Source organism: Triticum aestivum, chromosome 4B (genome assembly GCF_018294505.1).
Source record: "Triticum aestivum cultivar Chinese Spring chromosome 4B, IWGSC CS RefSeq v2.1, whole genome shotgun sequence".
Classification (NCBI taxonomy): Eukaryota; Viridiplantae; Streptophyta; class Magnoliopsida; order Poales; family Poaceae; genus Triticum; species Triticum aestivum.
The window spans coordinates 149510238-149528031 of NC_057804.1; positions in this window are offsets into that span (position 1 = coordinate 149510238).

Below are 17794 nucleotides of genomic sequence, written 5' to 3' on the forward strand. Positions count from 1 at the left end.
CTAGTGCATCCGTTGCATGGCAATCCCTACTCACTCACATTGATATCTATTGATGGGCATCTCCATATCCCGTTGATACCCCTAGTTGATGTGAGACTATCTTCTCCTTTTTGTCTTCTCCACAACCACCATTCTATTCCACCTATAGTATTATGTCCATGGCTCACGCTCATGTATTGTGTGAAAGTTGAAAAAGTTTGAGATTACTAAAGTATGAAACAATTGCTTGGCTCGTCATCGGGGTTGTGCATGATTAAATACTTTGTGTGATGAAGATAGAGCATAGCCAGACTATATGATTTTCTAGGGATAACTTTCTTTAACCATGCTATTTTGAGAAGACATGATTGCTTTGATTAGTATGCTTGAAGTATTATTACTTTTATGTTAATATGAACTTTTGTCTTGAATCTTTCGGATATGAATATTCATGTCACAATTAAGAGATTTACATTGAAATTATGCCAAAGTATCACTCCGCATCAAAAATTATTTTTTATCATTTACCTACTCGAGGACAAGCAGGAATTAAGCTTGGGGATGCTTGATACGTCTCCAATGTATCTATAATTTTTTATTACTCCATGTTACTTTGTCTACTGTTTTGGACTATATTGGGCTTTATTTTCCACTTTTATATTATTTTTGGGACTAACCTATTAACCGAAGGCCCAGCCCAGAATTGTTGTTTTTGCCTATTTCAGTATTTCGAAGAAACAGAATATCAAACGAAGTCCAAACGGAATAAAACCTTCGGGAACGTGATTTTCTCACCGAACGTGATCCAGGAGACTTGGACCCTGCTCCAAGGAACAGCCGTGGAGGTCACGAGGGTGGAGGGCGCCCCTCCCCCTGCCCCCCCGGGCGCTCCCCCTACCTCGTGGGCCCCTCGGAGCTCCACCGACATACTCCTTCCTCCTATATATACCTACGTACCCCCGTCAGATCAGATATGGAGCCAAAAACCTAATTCCACCGCCGCAACCTTCTGTATCCGCGAGATCCCATCTTGGGGCCTGTTCCGGAGCTCCGCCAGAGAGGGCATCTACCACAGAGGGCTTCTACATCAACACCATAGCCTCTCCGATGAAGTGTGAGTAGTTTACTTTAGACCTTCGGGTCCATACTTATTAGCTAGATGGCTTCTTCTCTCTTTTTGGATCTCAATACAATGCTCTCCCCGTCTCTTGTGGAGATCTATTCAATGTAATCTTGTTTTTGCGGTGTGTTTGTTGAGACCGATGAATTGTGGGTTCATGATCCAGCTTATCTATGAACAATATTTGATTCTTCTCTTAATTCTTTTATGTATGATTGAGTTATCTTTACAAGTCTCTTCGAATTATCCGTTTGGTTTGGCCAACTAGATTGGTAGTTCTTGCAATGGGAGAAGTGTTTAGCTTTGGGTTCAATCTTACGGTGTCCTTACTCAGTGACAGAAAGAGTTGCAAGGCACGTATTGTACTGTTGCCATCGAGGATAACAAGATGGGGTTTTTATCATATTGCATGAATTTATCCCTGTACATCATGTCATCTTGCTTAAAGTGTTACTCTATTTTACTTAATACTCTAGATGCATGCTGGATAGCGGTCGATGAGTGGAGTAATAGTAGTAGATGCAGAATCGTTTCGATCTACTTGTCTTGGACGTGATGCCTATATACATGATCATACCTAGATAATCTCATAATTATTCGCTTTTTTATCATTTGCTCAACAGTAATTTGTTCACCCACTGTATGCTCTTGAGAGAAGCCACTAGTGAAACATATGGCCCCCGGGTCTATTCTCATCATATCAATCTCCATTACTTTATTTACTTGCTTTGTTTTAATTTGCCTTTTACTTTTTACTTTGCATCTATCTATCAAAAATACCAAAAATATTATCTCTATCAGATCTCACTCTCGTAAGTGACCGTCAAGTGATTGACAACCCCTAAGCGTTGGTTGCGAGTTGCTATCGTTTTGTGTAGGTACGAGGGACTTGTGTGTGATCTCCTACTGGATTGATACCTTGGTTCTCAAAAGCTGAGGGAAATACTTACACTACTTTACTGCATCATCCTCTCCTCTTCGGGGAAATCCAACGCAGTGCTCAAGAGGTAGCAGCACTTCATATACCAAAGTCCTTACAAAAACCGACATGTCCACCTTCTTGGTAAGCATTGGCCGCCCAAGTGCTTCATTATTTTTTCTTTCCATGTTGTTTCACATGATTCACTGTGTTGATCTAACTGTTTGGGTTTGTCTTCTTGTTTGCAAACAGAGAATTCCTAGAGCAACGAGGGAGTCGTTCAACAATCCGGGCGACCGCGGCCAAGTTTCTCTTACCATGCGCAGCATTGGTGTGAATGAACCTGCTCAATATACCGTAAGTACAAAGGATGGTCGCATGATGATTGATGCTAAAGGATAGTCAAGGTTCAAATCTAAATCATATCTTGCGGTAGGGGATGATGTCAAAATCGAACTTTCTCAGCAAGGAGAGCTGGTCCAAATCAACTTTGAAATTCTTCAGTAGCAGCACGCAACTGCCGAACTGATCTATCCTCCGAGTGATTTTGATGTAATAATCTGGCATGGTGAAACAAGTTTCATGTGTGTATAAGTAGTATGACAGTATTATTTATCACATGGTATATCGTTGATAGAATTGTAACTCTGATTGCTGGTTAGGAACTGTCGTTCGATTTCATTCCACCAGCTGCCGTGCTTTATTCAATTTTGTGTATTTGCCTTGCGACAGCATCTAAAACCAGCGCACTACCGATTTCTTGCAATATGAAAAGCGTTGTGGTAGAACACATGGGCCCCCAAACATGCAGGGTCGGCCTGCGCCCCAAAGTCCAGAACCGTGAGCCTATCTGAGTATTATATTCTCAGCTGAACCCCCATAATGCCCGTGCGCTGCAGAGGGAGTATATTTCTCGGAAAGGTGAGCCTGTGATATAAAAGATTTGTATATTTCTTTACAGAGGGAGTATCTCTCTGTCAAAATATGTATTTATGTGTAACTAGTTACTCCTGTATTTCTACTTCCTTTTGCTGATATGTGGGGCAACCGGCAACGGGGTCCACGTGCCATATGCACAAATTAGAGTGCACAACTTCACGATAGACATACCCCGGTCGTAGCGCCGCAGTAATGCCCAATGAGCCGTCAAATCACAACCCCCTCTTTCCAGCTTTAGTAGTAAGCTGGACGGACGAAGCGGCAATATTTCACTGGGCCTGAATCCCCTTCTCCCTCGTCTTCTTGTTCAGAGCAAACCCCCGCTCGGCGATTGCATAGGGTTTTCTCATGGAGAACCAGGTACGAATTCTTCATCCATCCCCGATAAATCCAAGTCCCTTGGTCACAGGTAATCCTAGGATGGCAGTCGCCGCCGTTGATGCATTTTTCTTCGTACTGAATCTAGTGTGTTTCAGTTGCAGTGCCCAAAGTGCGAGTACCCTACAGATTTCTGCGCCTTCAGCGAGATGCCACACTTGTTCCTGCTCATCCTACCACAGCATTTTGAAACGCGCACAATGTGTTCCTAGAATCCTCTTCTCTATCCGGGAGGATGGGGTTTTTGTGAACATGTTGTGTTCTCATATTATTTTTCCTGCAGTGTATTATTTGCTCTGCCAGAACACATGTACTCAAGATGCTCGGCCTTGCCATAACTGAATACACTAGTTTAATGGTCACGGTGAAGACAAGCCATGGATATTACTTCTGAGTTGGGTTCATGAACCAAGAAGATCGCTGCTTTTTTTATGGCCAAACTTGGATAAACTTTCTCAAGTGTTACGGACTGAAAGTTGGCGCACGAATGTTGATGGAAATAGCAGAACCTTGTCTCATCTTCACTGCGATATTCCACCCCAACATCGTTCCAATTGTTCATCCATGTTAGTTTTGTATCTGGTTCTTGCTTGTTGCCTAGATTACTTCTTAATCCACCTATTCTGTCTAACTAATCACAATTTAACTTTAGAAGTAGCAACGAATCTCTCACGAAGATGGTACTTCTAACAAATATTTTCTTATAATTGGTGGCACGTGTAGGTTTTTCAGAGTTAAGCAGTCTACTCGTTTGTTACTCTGTAATAACTCGGTTGTTACTAATGGCACTGAAGTTGATTGGATCGACATCCACAAGTTCCTACGCTTTATTGATCGTCTTGAGGTCCTTGTGGGGCGTTTCAATGGTCGAAGTCCACGTGGGATATGTGTGCCACTGCTGCACTCATTGAACAGGTCCAACTGTGTCGAGAAACTTATGGTACGAGCTGTTTTCTGTTATATGTTGTTCATAAACTATTGCTTATACACAGTTTTACAGTTGTGATCTTCTTGAAACAGGAACTGCCGAGTTCTATTGTTCCTATACAGATGCCTGACCATGGTCGGGTCAGAGTTGCGCTTGGTCACAACATGATGTTTATGTCGACCTACTCAATTCCCCTTGGAGGTGAAAAGATACTTATTCGTGGGTGGTCTCAAATAATGAAGGCCCGTCCATCTTGGAGAATAGGACAGAAGATTATGTTCATGCTTTTCCATGGCTCTAAAGCGAATATCATGTTTATTAACCATGTTGCGAGATGAAGCCGCTTTCAGAAGGTTGTGGATGCACGGGTGGCGCCTGGGCCTTGTCCTAGGTCTTGGCGGCCTCACCCTTCGTTAACTGTAGGCAAAGTAGCACTGTTCGAGGCGTGCTTTGTACGGTTGAACCTATATAAGTACTCATACTGCTTTCAGCTTTGGTTGTTAAGTGCCCCTGCTGGTTTTAGTTAAGGTTGTTAAGTACTCCTACTGCTTTTACAATCTGTCGTGTTTCTTCAGTCCTGTCTTCCTCCAGCCACCAAAACCAAACCAGCACCGGTGGGGCCGCCTGCTTCCGCCTCCCACGGCTGGCTGCGCCTCAGCGCATGCATCACCACCCCACCGTCTCCTAAATCATTAACGCCGATGTCCTCCGCGTGCTTTGGTGCGCTCGCCGCGGCGCCGCCCTCTCACGTTGTCAACATAGTCAACAAACAACAGGAATCGGCAGAAGTACGTGGAGAGGATGACAGTAGGGTCCCACCACGTCAGCGTATGGAAAAATAAAATGCTTCCTCCTAGTGTTTTTGTGACATCTAGGACCCACGACATTGTGAACGTATATAGTCAATAGACAAGAGAACAGCACAAGATCGGCTGACACCTAGGACGTAGCTACTCGAGCAGTATTTTTTTTGTTTGGTATTGTTGAGACGGAGCAGGGTTGGAACTGGGATGTGGCCCGTCTAGCCCAGGCTTATATTTTATGTTCACCATGTGACCAGCCCAGCTATTTTTTCTTTGTGAAAATGAGCCCAGTTTATTTTTTCTGAAGAATACCCAATCCAGGCCTACTTATTTTTCTACGCCCTGATGGGCTGCAACTCTTTCAAGATGCCTGCAAATCTTGAAAGTAATATGAAATGGGTTGTAAATATAAAAACAGATGGCAAATTGACAATTACTTTATAATTTCTGATTTTTTTCACATTTTCAGATTCCTATTTCACTGGGCATTAACCTAAATTAAATATATCTTCAAAGTACTATAAATCTGGCTCGACATTTCGGTATTAAAAATAGTTTGGAACCCACAGAAATATGCGAAATTGGCCCTGGCCAACCAAAAAACGACTGCAATAAATTGCATAAGAAGTTGCCATGAGCTATATATAGATTATTAAAAAAAAGAGGGAGTGGTCTGACTTGTGGGCCTGTTTAGTTGATGCGTATGCAAAAAAAATAGTTATTATATACTACCTCAACAAACGATTCTAGCAGACGTAACCGTTGGATGTCAATCCAACGGCCGTCGTGTTTCTTCAATCTCTGATCTTCTTGCTACAGCCGCCAAAGCAGCACCGGCGGGACCGCCTCCCGCCTCCCATGGCCGGTTGTGCTGCCGCGCAGGCCTCAGCGCCCCCTACTACTCCCACCACTAGCCAGGGCATCCCTCTACTCAACCACACCCCCTGTTATTCTACGGCGACGGCAGCCTCACACCGCAGCCAAACCGGTGAACCCTTGTACTCCTCTTCCCGCGGGCTTCCACTGCCGCATCTTCCCCGGCTCCGTGTCGTCCCCTTCCTAGGCCTCGCCGTCGTCCACCGCCGTGGTGCTCTCGGTGTGGCGTGGTCAATGTGGTCAATGACCGACTTCCATCGGAAGAGTATTGTAAATGGAGAGGCTGACAGCTGGGTCCACGGCAGCCGCAAGGAAGTGCCTCCTTATTACGCAGAAAATAATTATTCCTCCACCTGACAACAGGGACCCACTGGACGGGCCACCAGTATTTCACGAAAAAAACATTTCCCCTTGACCGCTGGGACCCACAGGATGGGCCACCGTATTTCGCGAAAAAAACGTTCCCCCCGCTGTCAGCTCGGACCCACCAGAAGTGCCTCCTTATTACGCACAAAAAAATGAATACCCCCCGGCTAGCTGGGACCAACCTTGGTGGGAGGCTGACTTGTGGGCCTACTTAGTTGACTGGGAAGGAGGCCTTTGTCAACTTTAGTCAATATATGAACGATTCTAGCTCCAGTGACCGTACGATGTCCATCCAATGGCCGTAGTGCTTCTTCAACCTCTGGTCTTCTTGCTCCAGCCGCCAAAAGCAGCGCCGGTCGTGCCGCCTGCTCCTGCCGCCTGTGGTCGGCTGTGATGCCGCGGAGGCCTCACTACCCCCTACTACTCCCACCGCTGGCCAGGCCATCCCTCTACACGCCCACACCCCCTGTTATTCTGCGGCGACGGCAACCTCACACCGCAGCCGAACGAGTGAACCCTCATACTCCTCTACGTGTGGGCATCCACTATCGCGTCTTCCCCGGCTCCATGTCGTCCCCTTCCTAGGCCTCGCCGTCATCCACCGCCCTGGTGCTCTCGGCGCGGCGTGGTCAACGTGGTCAAGGAATGGCTTCCATCGGACGTGGACTGTACGTGGAGAGGCTGACAGCTGGGTCCATGGCCGCAGCAAGGAAGTGCCTCCTTATTACGCACAAAATAATTATTCCTCCACCTGACAGCAGGGACCCACCGGACGGGCCACCGTATTTCGGGAAAAAAACGTTCCCCCCTATCTGCTGGGACCCACCAGCTACATCTTCGCACGCAAGGAAGTGCGTCAAAAAAATGACTCGCCCCCCTGACTGCTGGGACCCACCAACTACATCTTCGCACGCAAGGAAGTGCGTCCGGGCAAAAAAACGATTCGCCCCCCTGACTGCTGGGACCCACCAACTACATCTTCGCACGCAAGGAAGTGCGTCGGGGCAAAAAAACGATTCACCCCCCTGACTGCTGGGACCCACCAGCTACATCTTCGCACGCAAGGAAGTGCCTGACAGTCGGGACCCACCTGGTCGAAGCATACGTAGCGTTATCATTCTGGTCGCGAACGTGTACGTACATACTGGTCGATGTAGAGGCGCGCACATGTCGTAGTAGAGGCGCGCACGTAGCATGTACACGTATGTACAGCGGCGAGGGTGCAAGAAAGAAAATACGGCCACGTATGTACATATGGGCAGGGTCTCGAACGCCTACTCGCGCATACGTACATGGCTGGGTCAAAACGGAGAAAGAGCGTCGTCGTCGTGTTCATGGGGAGCCAACCGGCTAGGTCGGAACGGAATGCGTGGTCGTGTTCATCAGGAGGGCTTGGACGGAACAGGCGATGGAACGAGGCCTGGCGTACCGCACAACGGAGGAAACGGACCTCCTACATTCGAAACGGGGTCCTGTTGATCGGGAGGGGTGTGGCATATCGCAAAATGGAGGAAACGGACCTCCTACGGTCGAAACGGGGGTCCTGTTGATCAGGAGGGGTGTGGCGTACCGCAAAACGGAGGAAACGGACCTCCTATGATCGAAATGGGGTTCCTGTTGATCGGGAGGGGTGTGGCGTACCACAAAACAGACGAAACGGACCTCCTACGGTCGAAACGGGGGTCCTGTTGATCGGGAGCGGTGTGGCGTACCGCAAAACGGACGAAACGGACTTGTGTTGGAGCGCTACGGTCGAAACGGGGGTCATGTTCATCGGGAGGGGTGTGGCGTACCGCAAAACGGGACTCCACGGGATATTGTTCATCTCCACCGTCGACCTCCTCCAGCCTCCACGGGCTACCGTCGACCTGCTCCAGCCTCCACGGGCTCCTGTTCATCCAGCCTCCACCGCGCGCTACTCCACCGGCTACTGTTCAACCACCCCTCCACCGTCTACTGTTCATCCAGCCCTCCACCGTCTACTGTTCATCCAGCCCTCCACACCACGGGGTCCTGTTCAACCACCCCTCCACGGCCACCCCTCCATCATCTACTGTTCATCCAGCCCTCCACACCACGGGGTCCTGTTCATCCAGAGGCAACGCCACCGCTCACTGTTCATCCAACCCCCCCCCCTCCCCGTGCAATGCTCACTGTTCATCCAATCGATCAGCTTCAGTTAGCAGCAGTAGCGAAGGAATCGCTCCATCGGGTTCAGTTAACAGCCATCGATCGATCGCTCAGGTTCAGTAACACATAGCCTGCAGTGCAATCGCTCGGGTTCAGTTAGAGCCCAACGCCTCGCTCGGGTTCAGTTAGAGCCAACGCCTCGCACATGTACGAGAGAAACGCGCATCGCTCGGCCCCCGACCTCCCACCGTAACCGGCAACTCCCCAAAATTTTCCTCCCCCTCGCTTCTACCACGATTTTTTTTGTCATGGACGGCCCAAAGAATGTCATGCAGCTGCGTCTCCGGCCCGCCCAGGACGAAAAGCCCATTTTATGTCATGATTTTTTTGTCATAGAAGTAGGAGCCCACCACATCTATGATGATACCGGGTTTTGTCACAATTATCGTCATAGAAGTGTCATATGTATGACAGAAAAAAATTCGTTCGGCCCAAAATGTCACGGATGTGTCTTTTTTTGTAGTGAGCGATCGCGTCGGCCGCTGGCCGCCTGCTAGATCTTCTGTCTAATCTATCCATCCAGAAGGAAAGGCGACAGGAAAGTGTCATTGTGTCGATCCAGCAGCTCATTCTGTCTGGCCGGCCTCATGGATGGATGAGCTACCTAACGAGGAACAAGGTTTAGTTTTTATTTCCAGCATTAGATTTGGTTGTTTCTTTCAAACCATAAAAGGAGCGATTCTAGAACTAGAGATATTAAGAACTTGCTCACATGATTTGACTCTGAATTCCCAATATCGCGGCCGCTTGTGGCGATCAGCCACATTGATCATTGTATCTTTTCTCCACCCAAACTCAAGCAAGCAGTTATGTTGTGATTGCGGTCGCTCATCTCAGTTGACGGCATTAGATGGTTTCTCTAGGTATAACCATAGTATTAATCAGACTGGTATTAATATATACTTTTTGACATCAACACATTATTGATCTGGCCTGATATGGTGATCCCTAATGCATTAGTTAGTAGCAATTCTGAAGTTGCAGTAACATGTGTTCTCGATGATAGATGTAGACCTAATCTAATATAAACAAAAATAAATAGAAAGAAAGGAACATATTGCTACTTTCAAGCCATCTACTTATTGTTCAAACTCTTTGTACTGAAAATCCAAATTCAACTTGCTAATCTTATGATCATATAGGTAATCATAGAGCTAATTTACATTGACCGTTGCAAAACATGTGCTATTTTTTAATACATTAATTAATACTTGTGCAACTATTGCAAAGTATACATTGACATTTTACGTGAGACTTGATATACATATTATTATGTGTGTGACAGTTATCTCTTTTTGGGGTAAGAAGGATAGTTATCTCTTACGCCCCCTATGTTCAAATCCTGGCTCCGTCCCTGGGTACACCTATTCCTTCTCGGGCGGCACCGGCTGGGGAGTGCCAAATCTACGGCGAGCTCTGATAACCCACAATTATATGGGATCGCAACACTTTTTGAGGGTAGAGTATTCAACCCAAATTTGTAGATTCGACACAAGGGGAGCCAAAGAATATTTGCAAGTATTAGCAGCTGAGTTGCCAATTCAACCACACCTAGAGATTAATTATCTGCAACAATATGATTAGTAACATAGTAATATGGTAGATTTAATAGCAATAGTAACAGGAACGGTAATAGTGATAGCAATGATTTTCTAGCAAGTGTAATGGCAGCAATATCAATAGTAACTTAGCAAAAACAATATGTGAAAAACTTGTAGGCATTGGATCGGTGAACTGTTGGATGATATTCATCATATAACAGTCATAACCTAGGGTGATACAACAGTAGCTCTAGTTCATAAATATAATGTAGGCATGTATTCCGTAAATAGTCATACGTGCTTATGGAAAGAACTTGCATGACATCTTTTGTCCTACCCTCCCGTGGCAGCCGGGTCTATAAGGAAACTAAGGGATATTAAGGCCTCCTTTTAATAGAGAACCGGAACAAAGCAGCACACAGTGAATACATGAACTCCTCAAATTACGGTCATCACCGAAAAGTATCCTGACTATTGTCACTCTGGGGTTTGCGGATCATAACACGTAATAAGTGACTATAACTTGCAAGATTGGATCTAGAACATAGATATAATGGTGATAACATAAACGGTTCAGATCTGAAATCATGGCACCCAGGCCCAAAGTGACAAGCATTAAGCATGGCAAAGTCATAGCAACATCAATCACAGAACACAATGGATACTAGGGATCAGGCCCTAACAAAACTAACTCGATTACATGATGAATATCATCCAACTCCCTCACCGACCAGCGAGCCTATGAAGGAATTACTCACTCCTAGTGGGGAGCATCATGGAATTGACGATGAAGAAGGGTTGGTGATAACGAAGACCAAAGATTCCCCTCTCCGGAGCCCCGAACGGACTTCAGATCTGGCCTCCCGATGAAGAACAGGAGGCGGCGGCGGCTCCGTCTCATGAAACACGATAATTCTTCCTCCACATTTTTTCTCTCTAAAAATAGGATTTTATAGCGTCGGAGATAGGGTCAGCGGGGCCACCAGGTGGGCACAGCCCACCTGGGCGCGCCCAGAGGGGGCGCCCTGGTGGGTTGTGCTCACCTTGCGGCCCCCCTCCAGGGTTCTTGGCTCCAGTATTTTTCTTTTATTCCATAGAAAATCTCCAAAAAGTTTCGTTCCATTCCAAGAACTTTTATTTTTGCACAAAAACAACACCATGGTAGTTCTACTGAAAACAACGTTAGTCCGGGTTAGTTTCATTCAAATCATGCAAATTAGAGTCCAAAACAAGAGTAAAAGCGTTAGAAAAAGTAGATACGACAGAGATGTATCAACTCCCCCAAGCTTAAACCTTTGCTTTCCCTCACAAAATTCAGTTGATAAACTAAAAGTGAAAAATAAAAAAACGTTTATGAACTCTTTTGCTCTTGTTTACATAAATAAGCTTAAGTAGCACCCAGGTTTTCAGGAAAGATTATGACTAACCATGTCGACAATAACTCTTAAATATTATATTAACTCATATCAATGGCATAAGCAACTAGCGACCAATAATAAAGCATCTCAAACGACAACACTTTGTCAAAACAATCATGATATAATATGACAACAATGGTATCTCGCTAGCCCTTTCTGAGACCACAAACATAAATGTAGAGCACCTCCAAAGTTCAAGCAGTGACTAAACATTGTAATTCGTTGTAGAAAAGATCCAGTCATGATGCATCCAACATTAGCTACACACAATGCATGAGGATGACAATAATGCTCTCAGATCTAGCGCTTATTTGAGAAGGTAATGACACAACATAAAATTAAATAGATAGTCCCTTCGTAGAGGAAAGCAGAGATTTACAGTGGTGCCACAGCTCATATTTTAAAATAGAGATAAATGAATTTTGAGAAATGCACCCTTCCTGTTTACTTCATGACCATTGGTTATCGATATCTTCCATGCTAAACACATTAGTGAAGGTTTCCAAGCGATAAAGTAAAGGTTTACTCCCCCTCCACCAACAAACACCCTTCATGGCTAGCCGAATCCACGGGTACCGTCCATACCAACATCATTCCTGCGGGAGTTTTGTTTAATTATTTGCAATTTGAATTTGGGACTGGGAATCCCTATTATCGCCCCTCGCGTACAAGGACGAGTGAATAAATACTCATCATGGGAATAACCCGCTTAGCATGGAAGATATTGACTACCTCCTGTCACTCTATGAACAATCCAGGCACACAAAACGGAGTCCAAACGGAATGAAACCTTCGGGAGCATGATTTTTGGAGCGAACATGATCCAGAGGACTTGGAGTGCAAGTCAAGAAGCAGCCGAGGCGGCCACGAGATAGGAGGGTGCACCCCCCCTGAAGGGCGCACCCCCCTGTCTCGTGGGCCCCTCGGGCGGCCACCGACGTACTTCTTCCACCTCTATAAGCTATGTACCCCGAAAACATCCAGGGGCACCACGAAACACAATTTCCACCATCGTAACCTTCTGTATCCGCGAGATCTCATCTTGGAGCCTTCGCCGGCACTCTGCCGGAGAGGGAATCGACCACGGAGGGCTTCTACATCAACATCCTTGCCTCTCCGGTGAGTTGTGAGAAGTTTACCACAGACCTACGGGTCCATAGTTATTAGCTAGATGGATTCTTCTCTCTTTTTGGATCTCAATACAATATTCTCCCCCTCTCTTGTGGAGATCTATTCGATGTAATCTCTTTTTGCGGTGTGTTTGTCAAGATCCAATGAATTGTGGGCTTATGATCAGATTTATCTATGGATAATAATTGAATCTTCTCTGAATTCTTTTATATGATTGAGTTATCTTTGCAAGTCTCTTCAAATTATCGGTTTGGTTTGGCCTACTAGATTGATCTTTCTTGCCATGGGAGAAGTGCTTAGCTTTGGGTTCAATCTTGTGGTGTCCTTACTCAGTGACAGAAAGGGTTGCAAGACATGTATTGTATTGTTGCCATCGAGGATAACAAGATGGGGTTTATATCATATTGCTTGAGTTTATCCCTCTACATCATGTCATCTTTCTTAATGCGTTACTCTGTTCTTATGAACTTAATACTCTAGATGCATGCTGGATAGCGGTCGATGTGTGGAGTAATAGTAGTAGATGCAGGCAGGAGTCGGTCTACTTGTTATGGACGTGATGCCTATATACATGATCATGCCTAGATAACGTCATAATTATTCGCTTTTCTATCAATTGCTCGACAGTAATTTGTTCACCCACCGTTATACTTATGCTCTCAAGAGAAGCCTCTAGTGAAACCTATGGCCCCCAGGTCTATCTCTTATCATATTTGCTTTCAATTTACTTTTATTTGCATCTTTATTTTCTACATCTATATTATAAAATACCAAAAATATATTTATCTTATCATACTATCTCTATCAGATCTCACTTTTGCAAGTGGCCGTGAAGGGATTGACAACCCCTTTATCGCGTTGGTTGCGAGTTCTCAGTTTGTTTGTGTATGCGTGGGACTTGTTGAGGAGCCTCCTACTGGATTGATACCTTGGTTCTCAAAAACTGAGGGAAATACTTACGCTACTATTGCTGCATCACCATGTCCTCTTCGAGGAAAACCAACGCAAGCTCAAGACATAGCAAGAAGGATTTCTGGCACCGTTCCCGGGGAGGTCTTCGCTCAAGTCAAGACATACCAAGTACCCATCACAAACTCATCTCCCTCGCATTTACATTATTTTCCATTTGCCTCTCATTTTCCTCTCCCCCACTTCACCCTTGCCGTTTTATTCGCCCTCTCTTTCCCAATCTCCTCCTCTCTTTTCTGTTTGCCGTTTTCTGTTTGCTTATGTGTTGGATTACCTATTGCCATGGCACAAGATAATACCAAATTGTGTGATTTCTCGAACACCAATAATAATGATTTCCTTAGTACTCCGATTGCTCCTCTTAATGATGTCGAGTCTTGTGAAATCAATGATGCTTTGCTGAATCTTGTTATGAAAGATCAATTCACCGGCCTTCCTAGTGAAGATGCCGCTACTCATCTAAACAACTTTGTTGATTTGTGTGATATGCAAAAGAAGAAAGATACGGATAACAATATTGTCAAATTGAAGTTATTTCCTTTTCACTTAGATATCGTGCTAAAGTTTGGTTTTCGTCTTTGCCTAAAAATAGTATTGATTTTTGGAACAAGTGCAAAGATGCTTTTATCTCTCTAAGTATTTTCCTCCCGCTAAGATCATCACTCTTAGGAATGATATTATGAATTTTAAACAACTTGACCATGAGCATGTTGCCCAATCTTGGGAAAGAATGAAATTGATGCTTCGCAATTGACCTACTCATGGTTTGAATTTATGGATGATTATACAAAAAAAATTATGCCGGTTTGAACTTTCTTCTAGAAATCTCTTAGATTCGGCCGCGGGAGGCACGTTTATGGAAATCACGTTGGGAGATGCTACAAAACTTCTTGATAATATTATGGCTAATTATTCTCAATGGCACACCAAAAGATCTTCTAGTAAAAAAGTTCATGCTATAGAGGAAATAATTGTTTTAAGTGGAAAGATGGATGAACTTATAAAATTGTTTGCTACTAAAAACACTCTTTGATTGAGAATAATAATGAATCTATGGATGTAAATTTTGTTGGTAGGAATAGTTTTGGAAACAATGCTTATAGAGGAAACTTTAATGCTAGACCGTTCCCTAGTAATTCCTCTAATAATTATGGAAATTCCTACAATAATTCTTATGGTAATTTCAATAAGTTGCCCTCTAATTTTGAGAATAGTGTGAAAGAATTTTTGATTTCTCAAAAGAATTTTAATGATTTGCTTGAAGAAAAATTGCTCAAAGTTGATGATTTGGCTAGGAACGTTGATAGACTTTCGCTTGATGTTGATTCTCTTAAAATTAGATCTTCTCCTCCTAAGCATAATATCAATGAGTCTCTCAAAGCAATGAGAATTTCCATTGAAGAGTGCAAGGAAAGAACCGCTAGATTGCGTGCTAAAAAAGATAGCTTTATAAAAGTGTGTTCTTCTAGTTTCCATGAAAATAATGATGAGGATCTTAAAGTTATTGATGTGTCTCCCATTAGATCTATGTTTTGGAATATGAATTTTGATGATTATGGGACTGATGATGAATCAACTTTGCCTAGAAGGCGTCCCAAGAATTCGGAATTTTTAGATCTTGATGCTAAATTTGGTAAGAGTAAGATTGGAGAAGTCACAACTTTAAATAGCATTGAACCCACTATCTCGGATTTCAAGGAATTTGATTATGATAATTGTTCTTTAAAAGTTTGTATTTCCTTGTTGCAATCTGTTGTAATTCTCCTCATGCTTATAGTCAAAACAAAGCTTTTACCAACATATTGTTGATGCCTTGATGCAATCCTTTGATGAAAAACTTAATTTGGAAGTTTCTATACCTAGAAAACTTAATGATGAGTGGGGAAACCTACTATAAAGATTTAGAATTAAAGATTATGAGTGTTTTGCCTTGTGTGATTTGGGTGCTAGTGGTTTCCACAATTCCAAAAACTTTATGTGATATTCTAGATTTCCATGATCTTGATGATTGCTTGTAAATTTGCACCTTGCGGATTCCACCATTAAAAACCTATGGGAAAGATCAATGATGTTCTTATTGTTGCAAATAGAAATTTGGTGCCCGTAGATTTTATCGTTCTTGATATAGATTGCAATGAACGATTGGTGCGATTGGTGCGATTATTGATATGAAGGAAGGGATATTAATATGAAGGAAGGGAAATATTAGACCTTCCTTAGAACGATTTATTCTTGGTAGACCTTTCCTTAGAACGATTGGTGTGATTATTGATATGAAGGAAGGGAATATTAGATTCCAATTTCCTTTAAAGAAAGGCATGGAGCACTTTCCAAGAAAGAAATTCAAATTACCTTATGAATCTATCATGCGGACTACTTATGAATCAAGTGCCAAAGATGGCACTCGTTAGATCTATCTTCGCTTTTATGCCTAGCTAGGGGCGTTAAACGATAGCGCTAGTTGGGAGGCAACCCAATTTTCTTTATGTTCTTGTTTTTGTTCCTATTTAGTGTTAAATTTTGTTGCTACCTTCTGTTTATATGTGTTTTTAGCTTTTAATTAGTGTTTGTGCCAAGTAGAACCTATAGGATAAACTATGATGATAGTTGATTTGATTCTGCTGAAAAACAGAAACTTTGCGCTCACGAGAAAAAATTCAATAAATCACAGAAACGTGATTTGCATTGATTCTTTTTGCTACTGATCAATAAACAAATTATCCAGTATGTCCTATTTTGGTAGGATTTTTAGAGTTGTAGAAGTTTGCGTTAGTTACAGATTGCTACAGACTGTTCTGTTTTTGACAGATTCTGTTTTTCGTGTGTTGTTTGCTTTTTTTGATACATCTATGGCTAGTAAAATAGTTTATAAACCATAGAGAAGTTGGAATACAGTAGGTTTAACACCAAAATAAATAAAGAATGAGTTAATTACAGTACCTTTTGTGGTGGTTTTGTTTTCTTTCACTAACGGAGCTTATAAGATTTCCTGTTGAGTTTTGTGTTGTGAAGTTTTCAAGTTTTGGGTAAAGCTTTTATGGACTATGGAATAAGGAGTGGTGTCGGTGTCAAAACCGGCGGATCTCGGGTAGGGGGCCCCGAACTGTGCGTCTAGGCGGATGGTAACAGGAGACAAGGGAGACGATGTTTTACCCAGGTTCGGGCCCTCTTGATGGAGGTAAAACCCTACGTCCTGCTTGATTAATATTGATGATGTGTGTTACAAGAGTAGATCTACCACGAGATCAAGGAGGCTAAACCCTAGAAGCTAGCCTATGGTATGATTGTTGTTCGTCCTACGGACTAAAGCCATCCGGTTTATATAGACACCGGAGAGGGCTAGGGTTACACAGAGTCGGTTACAATGGTAGGAAATCTACATATCCGTATCGCCAAGCTTGCCTTCCACGCCAAGGAAAGTCCCATCCGGACATGGGACGAAGTCTTCAATCTTGTATCTTCGTAGTCTTGGAGTCCGGCCGATGATGATAGTTCGGCTATCCGGACACCCCCTAGTCCAGGACTCCCTCAGTAGCCCCTGAACCAGGCTTCAATGACGACGACTCCGGCGTGCATATTGTCTTCGGCATTGCAAGGCGGGTTCCTCCTCCGAATAATTTATAGAAGATTGTGAACACCAGGATAGTGTCCGGCTCTGCAAAATAATTTCCACATACCACCGTAGAGAGAATAATATTTACACAAGTTCAATCTGCTGATGTATTTCGTGGCGTGACATCACACCACTACCAAGCCTTTACTCTAATTGTTTTTATTGTACCACCTCAGTGCGTTTAGCGAAGCGGTTTCCTTGGCACGTCTTGTCGAAGTAGAGATCATGTTCCCCTTATTCCGGGATTCCCATCAATACGGACATGGGTAACCCAACCGCGCCATTGATTGCGGCGCTTGGGAGATAAGCGAGTTTTATCAGGCCGGTGGGGACACATGTTTTTGTCCGCCCATATAAGGGGATAAAGATCCAACCCTTTTACCTGTGCCTTCTTCCTCCTTGGCTTATCCATCTCTGCGAACTCGAGCTCCAGCGCCCAAGTCCGCACATCTTACCTCAACCTTCTCCAACTATGTCCGGAGCGGGAGGCAAGTGGATGGCCTCCTCCGTTACAGAGGGGCGCATCCAGAAGCTGCGCAGCACCGGATATTTGTCCAGCAACATCACGCATCGGCTCCCCGACGAGGGAGAGCTCATCCCCACCCCCAGGCCCCATGAAAGGGT